Consider the following 20,043-nt stretch of genomic DNA (forward strand, 5'->3'; position numbering starts at 1 on the left):
GGACCTCCCCTGTGTCATTAAATCTCGCGAAGTATCCTTTGCTGTTTCTTATTGGCGTGACTTTTGCACATGATCATTCAGACTACGCGTCCACCGCTGCCAGATTGAACAGCACGGGTATACAAGAAGAAGCTCACAAAGTTGGCTCCCTCTGAGAACCTAGGCTCGGAAAACAATTACCTTTCGGGCGCACTGCGTTTTCTGCGTGTAATCCGTCTCGGCTTTCAAGTGGCGACTGTTACGCTGGTTATTTCGCTGCAGACGCCGTAACGTCGTCTGCACAAGGCCTGGTAAGTCGCGTGCAGACGACATTAGTCTCGCAGCAGGGACTCCGCCATATGCTTCGAGGTATTTTGCTAATATTACTGAGGCGAAGTCCGTAACAGGGATTCGCTGTTGCTGCCCGCGCTCGTCGACGCGTAAGGACAGCGAAAAGCAGTACTATGTTCATCTGACATGCCCGTTTTAGTCCACACGGGCACGCCTACGTCGCATGCATTGCACGTCCTCGCACGTCTGTGCATTGCGCAGTGAAAAACCATTATGTCCGCGTTGCTTCTGAATCTCGAACTCGTCGCTGGAGCTATTTATACGCAACTTCCGTATGTGGAGGCCGGTGCATCGCCTATAATGGAAAAAAAGAGAGAGAGAGGGAGGGGAGGGGACCGATTTCGCTGAAGCTGACCTGTGGCGCCCTCTGTCCACTCGATCACTCCGCTAAGGAGTCACAGCGTGACTTGCCCGGTTCTCCGCCTCGTGGCTTCGACGGGGTGAACGCACCTGCAGTGGCCCATCGCTCAAACCTCGTTCGAAGGTTTTATGTGCTTAGTGTACAGCTGTCTTCGGCCGGATGCAACGTCTCTCAACGCAGTAATGGAAGGTGAGCTGTAAACTTTAATTAAGCCTCGAACCAACGGAGTATTGGAATCGATTTCATCGCTCACACGCGGCAGTTATTGTTTATTCATTCATGCAAGGACTAAACGCATAAAGGCATGCGGTCACAGGCCAAATCGAGTGACTGAAGCTTTACAGTTGATGTCAATAGAGATTCGGACGTATGCTTTCTTTGGGAATGCATTACCAGTGCCCCTGTATGGGACGAAATGAGGTTTAGGGGCACTTTCCGATGGGCAAGTACGCTAGCACTAAAAAGAGCTGCAGTGATGCTCTTACAAGAGCTCGTGCCAGTTTCTGCCGTGCAGCCGACACAGGCGCAAGATAACCTCGCCGCACTTTCGGAACTGTTTTGGGTGCACCCTCTGGTCATTCTCTTTCGCACTATTTTCTTTATCTGGAAATCGCCACAAGTGACACACCTGCATCGCCAGATTCAGTGCTTCTTCAAGTGATCGTAAGGTGACGACAGTTTGGAGCTCTTGGAACGAAACTCGTGGAGCCCTACAACTGGCAAACTCACAGAGCAGAACAAAAATAAAGAAAAGAAAGAAAACGTGTGAGGCAACGTCACTGTTGCGCAGTTCTGTTTTGATAGTCCCTTTGTTATTTCCTTTGTCAATCCAAAGTTCATGGTCTCTTCAAACAAGCGTCGCATTCGACGTGCGAATTAGGAACCGTGCCGGCAAAATTTCTCGCCCGCTAATGAGGAAGGTCTTGCGTAAGAGCTCGGCGCATCGGACTGCGGAGTTTTGTGAAAGCTCGTGTAGTAACGTTAGTCGGCACCGTCTGCTGCAGTATAAGATGCGGCTGCTAAATGTAATGCGTAATAGGTCTACGCGAGGCGAAACTTCCACAATATTATACGATCGTACAGAGCTTCCAAAGTGCACGCCATAGTCACGCGTCCATTCGCCGCGCGTGTAGTCACTCGTGTCGCAGTTTTCCTTTCTTGCACGTATGGTCGGCCATTTACCGATGATCAGAGAGCTTTAGCGAAGCGCAATACCACGCTGCGCGCTGCCCCGTTCGTGTTAAGCCGAACCTAAATATACGGCGGCAAGGGAACCTTCGGCTCCTGCTGTGATGCTCTATAGAGAGCGCCACTGGAGGATTGCGACATGCTAAACCTAGCCATTACCTTGAAAATGCAGCGTAAGTATATCACTTTTCTCGACGATGAAGCGGGCGCGAGTATAACACGCGTGCTGAACATAACTGCTGTTTCGCCTAAATGCCTGCACCTCGTGCTCTTATATGCCACGCGCGCTAAGAGAAGCACGCGCCGTGTAATCTGAAAGATGATTGGCTCCTTGCCTTAAAAAAAGCAAGAAGAAAAGAAAGAGAAAGGGAAGCCGGGAACTACCCACACGCTCGCGTCTCTTTGTCAAGTTCAAATTACAGATTCGCTCTCCCGCTTGGTACCGGCTATATCTTTACAGGAAAATTACAGGACTCATACTTCGCGGGTAACAGCAGCATCGGCGTTTTCGTTCTCCCGAGAACACTCTGTATATGTATAAAAACCTTCTCTTTATGCCGCCGTCAGGAGGTTATTACGTTGCGATATGAAAGGCGCCGGGCGGCGAGGGAGGGAGGGGGGGGGGGGGTGCACGCGCCTCCGTCGTATACACTGCTTTGCATTTTGTACACTTCTCACCATCCTTGCTTCTTATCTTCTTTCTTTCCTTCTTTCTTTGTCCTTACTCCGTTATAAAACCGGTTCTCGCTAGGAGTTCAAAGCGGGGCCGTATACACTATCGCCGCTAATTGAAACGATCGTGCGTGCTACGAGCTCGTGCGCGCGCACATCAGAGCGTGCCATTCCCACGTATATAAGAAAGAATTAACGCTTGAAAATTAAAAAAGGTTTATACATGATGGCCACGCGCGCCACTCTCTTCGTGGATGATTGACCGCGTTGCAAGGAAGACCCTCCGCAAACCAGGCCCGCGGTGTTTAAGCGAGAAGAAAAATTTTGTTCTTGCCTCTCATGTTTCCTTTAATCTTTGTCAACTTTTGTTTTCCCTTTTGCATTCTAACGAGGGCTGTATTTATTGCACGCTCTGTTAGTTGAGTTCCGGTTATGTACTGCTATGTGTGCGTAGTTTTCCCGTAATCACAGACCATTTTGGTGCCGCGCCTGACTGCGCGGTCGTATGACCGTGGAACTGTCTTTAATAAGAGCGCGTCTGCAACTTCCTCACTGCGCCTAATTAACGCTCGTTTGTGTCCGGTCACCCGGTTAGGCAAAAGGGAACAAACAAACAAAAACGGGACTCTATTCTCGGAAACTACGTTGACGTACTGCGCGATTTTCGCGCGAAGGGTATTTTTCCGCAGTTATGCATGATATAGACTCGGGAATTGACGCCATAAAGCGGGAGTTAGTACGCAAGTTTTGGTTCAGTAGTTAATCACTCTGTAATAAGGCCACATAAATTAAAGATTTTACATCAGAAGCACGAGTCGTGGAGGGATATCTGTGTTATAACTACGAACGCTGAAGGAAGTCACTCCTACTTGCTGTGATCTTATCGCTCTGGTTGCTTAGCTGCTAGCTTATCTTGGTAATGATGGTTTTAAGCCGGCAGCTATCGGCGGTTATTTCGGAAGGCGCTGTGTCAGTCCATGCATAACCTGATATAAATTTAAAATATCGAAGCAAGCGAGCCAAGCCATGCGGCTTAATACAGCTCACTAACTCAAAATCACCGTTCTGCCCGTCGCCATTGGACCAGAAAAAGCCATCTTAGGTGGCACCTAAAAGCGTTCTGGTGCTAGCCACATTAAGGCATCTGAGGAGTAATTTAGTAGAAAAAAGAAAGAAAGAAAGGCATCTGGTTGTGGCGATGAATAGCTAAATTTGTAATAGTTTTATCAGCTATGTCGCCTAGTTTAGAAAAAAACTGACTCGCCATCCCGGCTCTGCGAAAGCGCATGTCCAGCGAAGTTGTTGAAAAGCACCACTAACACTACTGAGGGGGGGGGGGGGGGGGGGGGTATGCAACGCTTTATCGCTGTAAAGTAATGGTAGTAATGGTAATTTTGACATCACGCCGCAGTCCATAGCGGTGCTGCAACGACATTGAAAACAGTTGCTAGGCCGCTTCTTCTATATACGAAAGGCTGGGGACGTCACTCCCCACCTCGCAAGCTGCCGTCGGCGAGGCAGCTTCCGCCACAATAATCTTTGCCGAGAAACGTATACGGGGAGCGCTGCGTGCTTTGTTTTGTTATGAAGAGCGCCTTACCATCAGCATGTGGTTCGGACGATTGTTTCGTGCTTGTTCTTTACTGAAACGTGTGCTGTTCAGTATGTTGTATGCGTGATTCCAAAGAATGTACGCACTGTTCGCTTCGCTTTGCTGACTGCTTGTAGCCTCTCTACCTTACGAGGTTACGAGCAGCTGCTCCTGGCTCCGCACTGCCGCCAGGATCGGCCCACACTTTTGCTGACGGACGTGGACACGAAAAGTGCCCACCAAATCGAGGCTAGCTAGCAGCTTCGCTGCATAAGAGCAATTGAACAGCGTGAGACAGGATACATAAGGAACCAGTACAGAGCGCTGTCCTTTTATTTCGTTCTCATATCCTGTGTCGCACCGTTAAATCTACTCTTTAGCGAGATTATGTCATGCTTATCTTGAAGATGCCGTATGCGCGTGTTTTCTTCTCTTGCGGATGGTGCTGAAGATGTCTGGTTGCGGTGCCTTGAATGCCTGCTACTAGCTCACTACGTCTTCCTTTAATATCGTTTGACGTTTATCTGCTCGTAACAGTAGCCGATACTTCTTAAAGCTAACCCTATCGAAACGTGTCTCCGTTGTTCGGGTCAAGTCTCAGCGCGGTAGTACAAATACGCCCGAGTGAGCACGCTGTTAACGAAGTTTGCGATAACAGTACTGTTACTTGACTTTTTTTTCATTCTTTGCTTATTCTTGTTTTGTTGACTATTCCAGGTGCTGCCGACTTCTCGGCCGCCAAAGTCTATCGACATACACAAGTCCAGGTGAGTGGAGAGCCTGTCGCATTTGTTCTTAAGCGTGGCTTTAATATTAGAGCCAACGTCGCTTTGACGCGACGTGGCCGATTTCTTTATTTTGCATCAACAAGCTCCTTTTTTTTTGCGTTTATGGCATCTGCACCTTCGAGGAAGAACGGGCAATGTATCGAACCCCAAGGTTTCCATCCTCCCCTGCGCTGTGTTAATAGGCCGACCGATGCTGGATTGTTGGTTGGCTTTCCATTTCTTATACCACACTTGAGATGTAGGTAGTATGAAAGTTGTGTAAACAGGGGTGAAGTGCTTCAGGCAGGCTGGCCGAAGTTTTGATAGGTGAACCTATATTTGTAAAAGACGACCTCACCATCCTTCGCATGTTCATTTTAACGGGTTTAGTAGAGTGATGTCGCGTGGCGTCAGCTGACGCTTGAGCTGATACTTGAGCTAACTACTTCCCAGACGCAATTAACATACGAACGCGCGTCTGTGAGGCATTTGCGGTTCCGGTATCTGCAAACTATACTCTGATATGCAGTTAACAATAGCCATTGTTGCTTTCCAAAAGAATGGACCTCTTCGATTTGTCGTCGCGGACTGCCCAGGAATGCTCGAGACGCTGTTTTCAGCAAACTTGTGTGTTGGCGTGCGCAGATAGTCGGACAGTCCTGGACCGTCCGGGACCACAAATATCAGTGGCCCAGTGCAAGAATCGGACGAGGATTCGTATATTCATCAACAACCATCAAGCTCGACCTCTCCTGGCGGCAGGCTCATCGTTTACGGACGGCTCTGCGAATACATTCACTACGCCCCCCCCCCTCCTCCCCCCCCCCCCCGCCGCTCCTTTCGCGTAGAGATAAACAATTTAAGACACGTGCTGTATCAGCGCAGGTGCGGGCGTTAGCATGGTCGGGACATCCTGTCTGTTGGCACATGGGTTGTAATGTCTTTTTCCTACTAGATATCGGTTGATGACTATCCTTGCTTCTGTCCTGTTGGTTGCTATCATTGAGCGGTGGAAATACTTTGGAAAAATGTTAAAAAGGCTGCGGTCAGCCACGGTGCTTTCATGTCCATCTTGGGCGAAGCCCTTCTTGTAAAAGAAGCTCAAAAGTGCTTCAAAGACTAAGTGTGCGCTGCACGCATGAAATATACACAAAAATCTTAGTAGTTTTTTTTTTCGTGTATCACGTGCGTTTCTCATCTCGATATAGTCACTTACTCAGGCCACACTCAAGCCATTCTGGACCAAAATGCGAACGTAATGTTGGAACTAGACCATATTCAAAATCACTAAGGGTGTGTATAGCGTGAGTGCCTTTCTTAAAGTAGCATTGCGAAAGGCGTTCTACAAAAGTCATATCATGTCACGCTCGTCAGAATCACTGTAGCAAGACAAAAAAAGAAGAAGAAAATACAGAAAAAATCTATTTCCACTACATGCAAGCAGCTTTTTGTTTCAGACATGGAGGAGGAAAACAAAACATTTTGAAAATATTACTCGCCGTGAGTCATTCAAAAGCGGTGCTGCTTAAGTGTTATAGCTTTGAGCGGGACCCGCTTAAAGCGTTGTAAGCTCTACTCTATATATAAGTAAATGCAGTTATATAGCGTGTCCAAGCTAACGTTAGCCGAGCTGTTCAAAGAAACAAAAAAGATGAAAAAAAATAAAGCACGGAGCGAAATACGATCTTAAGACCTGAGATTTTCGGTCGTCCAACCACTGCCGTCCGAACACCGTATCTTTTATAATTGTGTCAATTTGTTAAAAGAACAGAAACAGAAAACGAAAAGAGACAACATGAAAGAAACCTAAACGCGTGTCTCCCCTAACACTCCGCCCTTTCCCTCTCCTTCCTCGGTTTCTTCCGCGCAGGATTTTCCTCCTTTTTAATGTTTACGGGTTCGCAGGCATGCTCTTACAGTAACATGAATTTGTGCGTATGTGTGTGCGGGCCCTCCTCTTGAGTGTGTGCGTGCGTGCACTTCTTTCTTTCGGTGTGGACTGGATGGGCGGGTGGTGCGTCCGTTGGCGTGCAACACATTTAACAGCCAGATCTCGGCTTGCTTTCGTGCCGGCGATTGCAGCACCGCTCTATCCTCGCGTGCCTATGCACACGACTACAAACAGAGACGCAAACGACTGCAGTTCCGATAGGCGCACGCGGCGTTTGCTGTGTGCGCAACTTCATTGCAACAGATGGCTCCGCCGAGAAAGTGGTCGCCTCGCGGCAGGGCCCATTAGTGCGAAGCGCGGAATTTGGGTGCAGTGAAAGTGAAAGGCCCCGAACGTGTGTGCCTTTCTTTCTTTCTTTTTTTGCACTCTATTCCTGTTGTTTCATACCGCCGCCGCCGCCGCCTGTCCCGAACTGGCCCAGCGAGGTTCTCGATCAAGCCAGTGCGTTGCCCCTGGTCCAGACGAGAGCAATGAAACGTTGCGGCTGGTTTGCTGGGAGATTATTTACAGCTGCGGAGCTGGCGTAGCCTAGAAGGTTCACGTTCGGACGCAACTTCTGGCTTTCGTGTCTCACCTGGCGTGATACCAAAGATCACGGCAACTGCGCCGCGTGGTCAAACGTTATTGAACGCCTGGCATTCCTGGAGTCAGTTTGGACACCTTTGTCGTCCTTTGGGAATGCTTTAGCGCTAGCGGAGCTTAGGGAGAGAGAGAGAGAGAGAGAGAGAGAGAGAGAGAGAGAGAGAGAGAGAGAGAGAGAAGTTGCATGCACATATTAAGAAGTGCACCCAGTCTAAAAACGGTCGCCAAGACTTGAGGCACATAAAGTCACGAAAGCGACTTTATGTGCCACGAAGCTAAAACCAGTTATCGAGCGTGGTAAAATTTCTTTGAGAGTGCCTTCGTGAGTGCCTTTCTTAAAGTAGCAGAGGGAACTCCTCTTGTGGGAAGTGGTAAGGGTAATCTGCCATGTACAGCGCCTTTGAGCTCTGGAATATATCCACGAGACATCGCAGCCGTATAGTTTGTACACTCCTCCTGCGCTTAAGTAAATACCGCGAAGAAACTCGGGTAAAGCTTGCGTCGACATAACGAATGTTCAGTTAAGCGACTCTTCCATTCCTAACCGATTTCTTACTGTAGAAGTTACTGGTGACCGCGGCACACATGTATATATTGCTGCTCCTTACAACAACGTAAGTATCGCGCGATGTACTTAAGCGTTTCTGCTGCATCCAGCTGTTTAATATTCCGTGTGTGCCAGAAGTAAACTGCACCTAAGCCGCATATACAATTGTCATGACAATAAGTGAGAAGGACGCCGAAATATGCAGCCATGAGAGGAAGTAACCTGACGCAAGACAGCGGTAATCGGTTGTCCTTCGCATAGGCGTTCGGTTTTTCAGAACATAAAATGGACATATGACTCAACATAAAACGTTCGCTTAAAGCGCTGAAGGGACACTCAAGGCAGGTGGTGGTAACAACTTTATTGAGATTCTGCTCAGTTATGATCTGGCAAGCTGAAGTCCTAAGATGGCCCCTCTCGAGGAACGACCCGTTCGGCCCAGGCAACGAGGGCTTTTTGTAGTTTTTGATCCGGGCAGATTATTCTTTGAACATTTCCACTTGATTTTTCCTGCTTCAACACGTTTAGTATAGCTACGAAGGAACTTTACTGCACCTGCGACGTCTTAAAGGATTACTGGCAGGTATTTTCGAAGCCATAAAATCTCCACCACACGTTTCCCCCAATTATTTATTCATGTGCCCTACGGGCCCCTGCGAGCATTGAAACGTAAAACGATCGCAGTTAGCAATGCGCGAACGTTGGTAGCCAACCCATATTAAATTGATAACAAAATTGGTCTCGAAACGCGAGACGTCTTCGACATGATTGTGACTCCGTGACTCGAAGCGAAATTCGCACACGTCGTGCAAGCATGAAGGCAGCTATGGCGTGGTTGCTGATAGAAAGTAAATAAATAAATGAACAAGATCCGCTCGTTTCGTGTGGCTGTTACGGAGCGAGCGAGCCATCGCGTGGCGACGTCCTTGAGCATCCAGTTCTACAATGACTACTAAATCTGGTTCCTAGAAGGACGTGTCAATAGTATCAGTGGTATCAGTATCAGTAGTATCATCAATAGTATCAGTATAAAGTGGCACGCTACCGCTTACCACTATATATTTTATGTAGTTCAGAGGGCTTGTACCTTCATTTGACGATAGCGAAGACCTGAAATTCGAAAATGTCGTGTCGGCACTCTCTTAGCGCTTTTATTTCCTCCCTTGACCTCATCTGCAGCGTACCTATACTTGCCAGCTATTAGCGGAATTCGAAAAGTTCTCTCGCGCCTGCAAGCACAAGCGCACACGGATCGTTACAGTGGCACGCATGACTTGTCGACGTGGGAACGCGAGCGATCAATGCGCCGTGCGGCGGTGTACACGCGAATTCATCTTCTTCGCAGTGGCGAGTTCTGCTCGAATCGATTTCAGCTTCGGTCAGAGCACCAAGCCTCCTCCACCCCATGGTCATTAGTGTCGAACGATCGCCTGCACGCAGTCCCCTCATATATACTCATTTTACTTCGTCGTGCTACGTTGTCCCGGCGTAACTCTGTTCACACGCGCCGTCCCGGTTAATACACGCCGAATGGATTGAGCGACTGCGAACAAGCGAAACGGCAATAGAGAGATCGCTATATGCATAAATGGACAGCGGGTGTCGCCTATGCCCGCTCTGCAGAGTGTAGCGAATGTGAGTGGCGTTGCTTTCCTTTTTTCTTTTTTAACTTCGACAGCAGCTAACCGCCGCGGTTTGTTCTGTGGCTAAGACGTTCTGCAGCCGAGCACCGCCAGGTCGAGGGTTCGAGTTCCTTCCGCTGGGGCCATTTCCCGGTGGATGGGGAGTGCAGACACGCTGGTTAGTTTCGATTTAGGCGCGGAGTAGGGGATAAGGAGGAGAAGGGAGGAAGGAAAACAAGATATGAAAGGTAGAGAGGTTAACCAGATCAAGTGTCCGGTTGGCTACTCTGCACACAGGGATGGGGGACGTGACTGGTTGGCCTGGAAGGTTGCTTGCAATCGTGGGAATTAGGTTAACGTCCTCAGTCCTAGAAGACCACGTGCTCTATCCAACTTCAGCTACCGTGGGCTGTACAAGCGGAAACGTGCCGGCCGCGTCGTTTTTCTTTTTTTTTTTTGGTTCTCTCCCCAAAACAGTACGAGTAATGACGTACGGCGTAAAAAACAAAAACAAAAAAAGTTGACACATGCTTGTATAAGACTCTGATAAGCCTTCCTGTTTTCTTGTCATTTTTGTTTTCTCTAGTCGCTCTGTTGCGCCTCCAATTCCTACTCTGTTTCACTTATAGCCCTTAAAAACCGGTACTCACCGCGCATAATTTCTTTCACTTGGAAGATGAATGTCGACTTGGGCGCTCCACGTTTCCATTTGATTTATTAAATTACGGTTGCGTAAGAATGGGAAGAGCACGATACAGAACAAAGAACAAAGAAAGGATACAGAAAACGCAAAAGGAAAGTTAACAGCGTTGCAAGTATAGTATAGCGCGCATACGGAGGGAATGTCGCAAACGGAGAGAATGTCGCAAACGGAACGAATTAAAGCCATAGCTCGCCTGAATACTTATACAGGAGGACAAAACAAGAAAGCGACTCAAAAGCAGCGCCCCATCCCCCTCGAGAAGAAAGAAAAAGTAGAGACTGCGTATAGAAAACAAAGCAGAGCGCACACGACGGCCAAAGCTGTGCACTTTGCCGGACCGTGTCGCGAGCCGGAATTTCTGGCGACGGCCATTAATCGGGCTAATGCGAATAAACGACTGCCCGAGACGTGGTCGCTTAGCCGCGCATCGTGTGATCAATAACACGGTGGGGAGAACGAGAGAGAGAGAGAGAGAAAGAGAGAGAGAGAGAGACGAGCTGAGTCCGACGGCGCGCTTGGGACCGAGCTGTGTCGACGCAGGAAATAAGTCGGGCGAGGTAAGCACATAAATCCGAAAACGAGCCGATATATATATACACCCTATCTCAGTCCAGCCATGCAGCGTTGGAGAAGCTATGTTCGATTTCACCCATAGCAGGGAACGCTACGAAGGCTAGAGAGAATTTTAACATTGCTCGCATTTATGGGAGAGAAAGTAGCTGGTGCTGATGTAGTTAAACTTCGTCATCTTTGTGCAGGTAATAAACAGCGACCATAACAACATCAATCAGTGTCACTGATCCTCATCAGGCCAGGTCAGTCAACTGAAGGAAGAGCAAATGCTTCTTGCACCGAAATTATGTACTTACGACGTCAACCTTGCTCTTAGATATACTTGCGTAAATAACGGTATCTCGGTTGAATCTCTGCCGATGGGAAACTAGCACATGGTCTGATTACAGCTAGTCAGTTCATCTGAATGAATGAATGAATGAATGAATGAATGAATTCTGGGGTTTGACGTGCCATAACCACGATCTGATTATGAGGCGCGCCGTAGTGTGGTACTCGCGATTAATTTTGACCGGCCGGGGCTCTTTAACGTGCACACAAACCTAAGCACACGATCGTGTTTGAATTCCGCCGCCATCGCAGTGCGGTTGCGGCAGCCGGAATTGAACCCGCCACCTCGAGCTCACCGGCGCGACGCCATAACCGCTGATGGCGCAGTTCACCTGAATCCCTGCTGTCTGAACATGATCGCATCCTATTACCTATCCGTTACGCCTTTCCTCGGCATACACTCGCTGTCTGCTACAGTCTGGTAGGCCACTGGTAATTGCTCGAAAGCATAACGTAGGCACAACTTCGTCTCTCTATTCAAACTTGAACTAAAATTTTTGTTGCACTTGAGCGATACTTATCATCATATGTTAGAATACCGGAAACTCACGATTATATTCTAATCTAGTCTGCTGTCTCTATATGCGCCGCCACGCTTCAATAAAACTGTTAAAATAAACGCTCGAAATTCGGCGAGTCGCGCAATGTACATGCACTACACTCTCATTCCTTGCCAGAGACCCTTTGCCTAAAACGTTTACCCTAGCAGGAGCTCATCTCATTACGTCAGCGTCAATTTCTTGATAGGCTGTTACGACTGCCCCGCCCTAGCCAATCACGTGGCGCGTGACGCGCATGCATCGCAGACAAAAGGACACGCACGTCACGTACAGGAACGACTGTCTTCCAGAACGGGACTTCATTGCTTTTGTAAAAAGAAAGTCGCGCAGCTTGCACGTCACTGCACGGTTTTGATGACGTAGTATATTCTTGCGGAACGAATACGCGAAAAAAAGAAAAAACGAGAGCAGAGCCTAGAATGAGGAAGAATGGCCGGGCACGACGATGAAGCGGTTTCGGCGCGTCGTGCTGCCGAATGAAATTACCGCGGCCGGACGGAACGCGCGGGGGAGTCGGATGCGTATAAAAACGTCGCTGCGAGGAAATTGTGAGTGACGTTAAACGGCCCCTCTCACCCTTTCCGACCGTGCTGCTGGAACTCAACGGAAGCCCCCCCAAACCCAGTGCGGTCTTCCGTAACAAGAAAAGATGGCTTCCGCAAAATCTAAGCGTTTGCTATCGAGGTTATTTGCGGACGGCGTACAGGCGGTCCCGCCGGCCGTTAGAGCTAATGCAGGGCGCAATTGAGGCCTAACGAGGACCGACGCCTGCATACGGCCAGAACCCCTGCCGTGACAGGCGCTGTGCGGCGCAGAGCCTCGGTGTATAGGAAGAGATAGAGCAGAGACGGAATCTGGTGCCCGCGCAGCGCTCTCTTCACTGCATGGCTCCACAACGCATGCTGTGGAGACATGCCTGTAGGGGAACTATGCCGCGGTTGCTGCAGTCTTTTGGGAAAGTATAATGTCAGTGCTGTAGACTTCCAGTTAGCAATGGTTCCCAACAGTCAACAGTGGTCCGGCAAGATAATGCTACTGCAGCCAGCGATTCGACAAGTGGACTTGTGTTCGCCGTAAGCGTTGCTTCCGAAATCGCACCAGCGCGTCGCAGTGACGCGCTGGCGAAGACAAGCCCCCTTGGCGATCGCTTGAAACGTGCGTTTTCCTGTGAATTCATGTGTTGTTTGGATCTCTAAAGCCAACGAGTATTCGTCTAGACATAGCGGCGTCTATGGCAGCCGTAAGTGTTGCTTTGACATGTTTAAAACGAACGAACGAACGAACGAACGAACGAACGAACGAACGAACGAACGAACGAACGAACGAACGAACGAACGAATGAATGAATGAATGAATGAATGAATGAATGAATGAATGAATGAATGAATGAATGAATGAATGAATTATATAGTGGAATACAGTGGTATGAAATAGGGCACAGTGGAAGGCAAGAAATGCAGAGAAAGTGGTAACACGGTGAAGCACTGTTATGGATTCTCGTGTTATAATCACATTTAAAACATAATTATATCGACAGAACAGCACCTGAACAGAGTGGTTGGATACATAATTGCCATTAGGAACGTGAGGAAGCAAATTAAGAAATGAAAGAGGATCAGGAACAATGAAATTTTTAAAAGGACGAGAATGAATTAATGACTTTAAATAAATTGTGTCGCGGCGTCGCGTTGGGGTTTACACGGTGCAAAGCAACGAAGCGAGTTTCGCCCTGCTAACGTTGGCGTGAACGCTTGTGTCGCGGACCATTATTGTGGCGACATGAAAAATGACGGCGCAGGAGCCGGTCATCGTGACATTGGAGGCGTTCTTGTGGCTGAATATTAAAGCTTTACCGAAGCTCACGGAGGTTACAGCGCTTAACATTAGGCCGCACAACGATTTCCTTGTTGTCCTTCACGTCGTCGCCATGTCGGTCAATCACGCTCAATCAAATGAATGAAAGCGTCCGTATCTGTCAGTGTCCGTGTATAGTCCGCATCGTCCACTCAGTACCGAACACCAGAGCATGCCATGCAGCTTTCGTTTCAATGCAAGCTGGTTCTGACTTTCAACACACGTAGTAAACCCTCTCATGTAGAGACCGGCTATACCGTTACTAAGAGCAGCGTGCATCTTCAAGCAGGTTTTTTTAAAAGCACATTATTTTCTAGTGAAACATGTGACGCAAACATTCCCCGCCTCAACGAAACCCTGCATTGGCTCGAATGCAAGAGTAAATACGTAGCGCAATTGGAATCCATTCTATCCTCAAGGAGCATTTGCTTCCCGATTACCGTGCACCCGCGAATACGCGAAGACCAGCTTTCTGTTTGTTTATTTTTTTCCCTGCACGGCCGACGACGACGACGCCGCGGAGACCAGAGACATCTGGTAGTGATTCAAGGAACCCAGCGGCGGTGACGCGCGCCTCCCCCACTAAGATTACTCGGCCTATTCGGCGACACAACTGCCAATCAGTGTCCACGGTCACGAGCACCCGGCGACATTCGCAAAGAAATGCTTCGCCTTTGAAAGTGGTGCATCACTCGAAAACGTCCCGAGCGAAAAAAAAAAGAAACCTATATAAAGCAGGCCCACCAGAAAGTGGGTCGACGCGATAACGACCTTTTATTGTATTTTCATGCAAGCGCTGACACGAAAGCGCTTTTATATTCTCTATACAAACATGGGCACGATTTGTCCGCGCCAACACGCGATATACAACGACACACACTCACCGGCGCCTATTTCAGATCACGCCGCACGGACTCGAATTCTCGCCTTTCCAGTTCCCGTTTGCCGCATTTATTTCCTTATTGTATTTTGTTGGTTCGAGTGTCGCGCCTTCTGTAGGATGCGTCGACGCGGAGGCTGCGTCAACAAACGCGTCCCGATAAACATTTGCCTTTGGAGCGCCAAACGTCGTGCCACGAGCGCAAACATCGACAACCATTTTTCTTTCTTCCGGTATACGCGACGAGTGTATACCTGCACGATGCGTAAAGCTTCGAAAACGTTCGGACCTTTCCCCACTAGCTCCCTTTCCTATACGTCTTGTCCCCGCGTTCTTGTTTCCGACGTTTTCGTTTTGGATGACGATTGGCGGAGTGAATGCGTCGGAAAATCTTTTCCTCCGGGGGGTAAACAGATTCCTGGGGCGTTTTATGAAAGCCTATGTATTGAAAAGCTACTTTAGCTTACTTTGCTCCTAAGCTACGGTGCAAACATTTGCTCGCAGATGTGCACAACAGTTTTTTTGAAGCACTAGATACAAATTGCAAAGGCAGTGGCCTTTGCTATACTTGTTTAGCCCATTCACTCCCTTGTATATTTGTCAATTTCTTTGCTTTATTAAGTAGTTCTGTCAGGCTAAAAAGACAAAGGTAGTTGAACGTAACAAACTGCACATATAACATGCTTACTTTACACGTTTTATGTCGCAGGGCAAGCTTTTGAACTAGAAAATAAAAAAAAATGAAAGTAGCCAAGATCAAGCCGGACGTCTCCAATACGTCGTTACCCAAAGCCCCGACGTTATTTTGGACATTGTATTTCAATGATTTGGTGTCAACAGTTTCTTTCCGTCTATATTTGCCTTCATCGCCATATAGTGTAGTTATCATATTTGCCTTCACCGCCATATATAGTGTTCCACCTTGCGAGGTGGAACATCAGGGGTACATGTTGAGGTAACAAAGCCTGGTTAGCGTAGGCGCAACACAAGCCTTTGCGGTAATCTTCAGAAATCTAAATTACATTTCAAGTAACAAGAGCTTCGCTAAAGAAAAAAGAAGAAAAAAAGAAAAGATCCGTCTCCACACCACCCTGTGAAAGCGAATGTACAGTAAATCTGTTGCGGACGTCAGACGAGTACCACCACTCCAACTGATGTTAGACGACGTCACACAAGCACCCCCACCTCAAGGGACGTACGTGATGCGCGCACGCTTATGTGCAGAAGTGCAGCACGCATCCTCATTATTCTAGACCGTCCGCCAAGCGCGAGTGCCTTATTGAACTCAGTTAATGTTTAGCAGTAAACTTAGTCAGGAAATGCGTTAAGTACGACTTGCACACAAGGCTGCAGACATGATAGCTTCGAATTGTTGTTCGAATATACGAGAAAGCATAAATCTGTATCGTGGGAACTGAAAGACAAAGCCCTTTTACAGCTGCCGTTTGGAGTCTGTCTGAGTGGCCGCGGTCACAGGTGGAAACGCTGCTGCAGCCCTGCATCATTCACTTTTGTGTGGTATTCTAAGCTTCAAAGGACAAAAAGAAGACACTAATGAAGCACCACCATTCCCTCGACGTCTTGCTTGACGGCATAGCTAAGGGAGAGAGAGAGAGAGAAAGAGAGAGAGAAGACGAAGGAGTAGAAGCAAAAAAAGGGGGGGGGGGGAAACAAACGTGACCCCTAGAGTCGGGTTAGGTGCCGAAAAAAAAAGGCAAATCTGACTCTCCTCTCTAGTTTCTTTTTTTTTTCTTCAGTGTTTTGTTTGGTATAGCTAACAATTTCGTTTATCATTTCTGTTGTTGTAGTAAGGGGTCATGGCCATGAGCAGCAACAACAACCACGACGACGACAACGACTGAATAGGTCTGGAATGATTACGCATACGGCTTCTTTATAAAAAGAACCAAAGCACTCATAAAATACCTGTACGAATTGAAACAACCCGAAGCAGATGTGAACCCCGGCAAATCGTTATAACGCTCAACCTGTACTAGTGGTGACTTCAAAGTGGTAGTCAAATGAATATCCTCGTGTGCGTAATTGTCACTTGGTGTTCATGCTCTTTTTATTATTTTACTCTTGCGCAGAAAATACATATATATATAGCGTTGCATTTTACGGATTTCCGATAGCCGGCTCCAAAGAGGCCTACCGACCAATTTCTCTGCATGTAATATTCATAGTAACAAAGAAACCCCAACTCTGTCGTGCAAGGGAAAGCCGTACGCCATTTCTTGCAAATGGTGCCAGTTTAAGTTGCGCTGGGAAGACAGTCTACGCAGTCAGGGTGTTTCGCAGAGACGCTTTTTCCATTCTCTACTGGTCTCCGATCGCAAACGCATGCAGAGGAAATAGACGAAAGTCTGCGGCTATGTTCGCGTCTTTCTCGACTGAGCTACGTCAGGCGCGGATGAACAAAGGAAGTGAGTGACTGCAACTTTGCAGACCGTGTCGTACCCGGAAGAGAAGGGGGGTTTGTGCGTCGCGGTGGGCGGCTGCGTTGCTTGCTCCTGCATGAAGGCAGCCGTGCTAAAACGCCTGTTAACATTATTAACGTGTTATCTTTCTTTTTATTTCTGGCAGGTCCGTCGTGAATATGCTTGTTTGTCTTTCAATTGTTTCGGTTGTCTTTCGATAGATAAAAAATATGTATATGCGTATGTGCTGTCTATAGTAGGTAGCGGGTGGGCGGAATCCTTCTGCATTGTTTCCATGGCGATGACTGACCGGCGCGATCCATCTTGGAAAAAAAAAAATGAAAATCAAGAAAAGAAAAAAAGAAAATGGGAAAGTATATAGGTCTTTTTAGGACCGCCTATCCCAAAATCCCAAACCCACTGCTCAGAAAAGATTAAAAAAGGAAAGAGAAAACAAGAGGGAAGTATCAAGAAGCACTACAAATACTTGTATCAAACAACAACAGCTACTGTTATTACTACTACTGCTACTTCTACTACTACTACTACTACTACGGCTACTACTACTACTACGAAGACAACGACGACGACGACGTCATGAACAAGGATACGAATACTTTATGTGAAAACAACAACAAAGCATATTGCCTCAAGGATATCGGCCCTTGAAATAAAGGTACGCATATTCTAAGAGTATGAAGGCACGCATAAACAGACTGTAGGGTGCGCTGACACGATTTGTTCTGTAACACGTAGACTGGCACCTTATTCGTGCATATCTATTCGTGCACAGTACTATCTGTACAAACTGCATGTTTCCTTATGCAAAAGCGACTGCTGAATGCTTCTGAATAGAAAAAGAAAGAAAGAAAGAACACGTTTTAAAAGAAAGAAAGAAAGAAAGAAAGAAAGAAAGAAAGAAAGAAAGAAAGAAAGAAAGAAAGAAAGAAAGAAAGAAAGAAAGAAAGAAAGAAGGAAATGTTGCATCGATGTTACGTTCAGAACACGTTCGGCGCAGAGCCACACTGGTGGAGAAAAAGAAAAGAGAAGAGAAAGTCGCCGACTTTGGCGCTGCACAGAAGTGCTTTAACGAGAACCAACTGAGCCGCGCGTAAACTATTCGAGCCAGCATGGCACAACCGATAGCACGCAGAAGCTCAACATTGTGTGGCAACTCATTGCGCTTGCTTCTCGATCCTACATTGGCGTTGTGGTTGCACGGCGGTAAGCACGACGCCTCCCTCTTTGTAATGCAAAAGCGCCGGTTCACTCGCTCCTTCGGATAAAAAAGAAGGCGAAAAGAAAGAACAAGAGAACGAAACGTTGCTACTCTAAGCTACATTCAGAAGACGTTCTGAAGACTATCTAGTGCTTCGCTCTACTCCACACCGGCGCTCTTTACTTGTTATAGCCGTCTTAGCGCGCAAGCAGAAGGAACAGGCGAGGAGCGGCAACTCTCTTTACGTCCCCGCTTGACAAGAATGGCAGAAAACTGAACTCAAGAGAGAAGAGGAGCATCAAACAACAACAAAGAAACAAACAGAAACAAACAAAGAGACGAAAACAATGAAAATAATACGTTAGCAGCTCTAACTGTAGGACCGAAAGGATTGCGTACTCAAAGGAGCCGCGCACCACGGCGTAAGCGCGAGGGGAGAAGCCCACATGCCGAGCTAGATCGAGGCAACAATGAAATCCTCTTCGCCCTTAGAAAGGGCGCAGCCACCGGAGGAGGCGGCGGTGGCGCTTCATAAAACCGGAGCTCGTCTTCCCCGCTCGCCACATGGAGGGATGAGAGAAGAGGGAGAGTCGCCCGCGTCCGCTGCCTGCACGGGCTCGTCGTGTCGGCACCGCGGTGGTGGCGGCGGCTGCCTTTCAGCTCGACTGCCGTAGACACGCGCGAAGAAGCAGCAGGCTATAACAAACAGTGTTACCGCAGCGTACGCGGTGTGCGTATGCTTGGCAGCGTAATCGGGGTCAATGGACGGGTCCACTTCTCTTCCCTATGCCAGTATCGTCAGTGTTCGTCTTTCTTGTCTGCCTTTTACCCCTAGCCCCAGCTTAAAGTAGATGGCTGGAGGAATGTTCCTCAGGCCGGCCTCTCTACTTTTTTCATCATTAAACATTTCTCTCCTCCCATTAGTCATGGCGGTTATGCAGGGACAGCGCTGCATGTAAGCTGCACGCACACTTGCATAGTTTCGTAATCATCATGATTTTTTTTTCATGTTCCCTTGCCTGTGTATAATGTGTCTTGCGCGCGGACGCCTGCCCGTGTTGATGGTTAGGTTTACTGCACTTCCGTAGGGTCGTCATAACCAAAACCGCCGTCCGGATTAATGTCCAGTGCTTGTACGGTCAACCACAAAAGGTTACGGGCCACGGGATCTCAGAAAACGTTCAATTTCCGAGGAGCCTGTAACAGTAGTCAGTAAAACAAGACATCACGATGTGGTTCACATACACTAGTAAAGGCTGTAAATGCGAATACTGGGCTGCGTTGTGAGGTTGCGCAGATGTTCAGTTCTTTCTCAGACATTGTGTTCCCTAAAATATTGTGGTTGGCTGTACACACTGCCTCACGCTAGGTAGAAAGGACATTTACCAGAATTCATCATTAGTCGTAATACGCCTGCGTAGGCTCATCATCATGTCAATCTTCCTCATCATTATGAGTCTATACTTCAAGTATATACGTGCATACATATAGATTGCAGGTCAAACGACTCTCCGAGCGATCGCTAAATACTTCTGTCTTGCGTTAGCCTTAGGATCTGAAGACCACAGTTCACAAACGGATGAGGAAAAAGTAATAAGTGTAACGGACAAGAGCGCTCACTTCCAAATGTGTATCGATGAAATCAGTGGTGAATAATATAAGGAAACAAAGGCCACAGGACTGGTACAAAGAGAGAGAATGTAATCAGTGCTGGAGACCTTAGACTAAGGAAGTTCTTACTCTTGATGATTAGGGTGAATGACAAGATACAATACATACAATACAATATGCAATAGAAAACAATAGATACAATAGAAAAAAAAAACCTGGTTGATAACACAGAGCACATCCTCTTGCACCTTAGCCCACAGTCTCTAGGTAACATAACTCCTT

At 47.7% G+C, this 20,043-nt stretch overlaps 1 protein-coding gene across 2 annotated transcripts in view; it reads left to right on the forward strand.

Annotated features, from left to right (window-relative positions):
- LOC135901905 (uncharacterized) overlaps nucleotides 1-20,043 on the forward strand; it is a 261,657-nt gene that overhangs the window by 101,572 nt on the left and 140,042 nt on the right. For both annotated transcript variants that reach the window (XM_065431720.1, XM_065431722.1), the window contains one exon: nucleotides 4,860-4,909. The gene's annotated coding sequence lies outside the window, so the exon portion shown is untranslated. The remainder of the gene's footprint in view (nucleotides 1-4,859; nucleotides 4,910-20,043) is intronic.

Source organism: Dermacentor albipictus, chromosome 9 (genome assembly GCF_038994185.2).
Source record: "Dermacentor albipictus isolate Rhodes 1998 colony chromosome 9, USDA_Dalb.pri_finalv2, whole genome shotgun sequence".
In the NCBI taxonomy this organism is placed as follows: Eukaryota; Metazoa; Arthropoda; class Arachnida; order Ixodida; family Ixodidae; genus Dermacentor; species Dermacentor albipictus.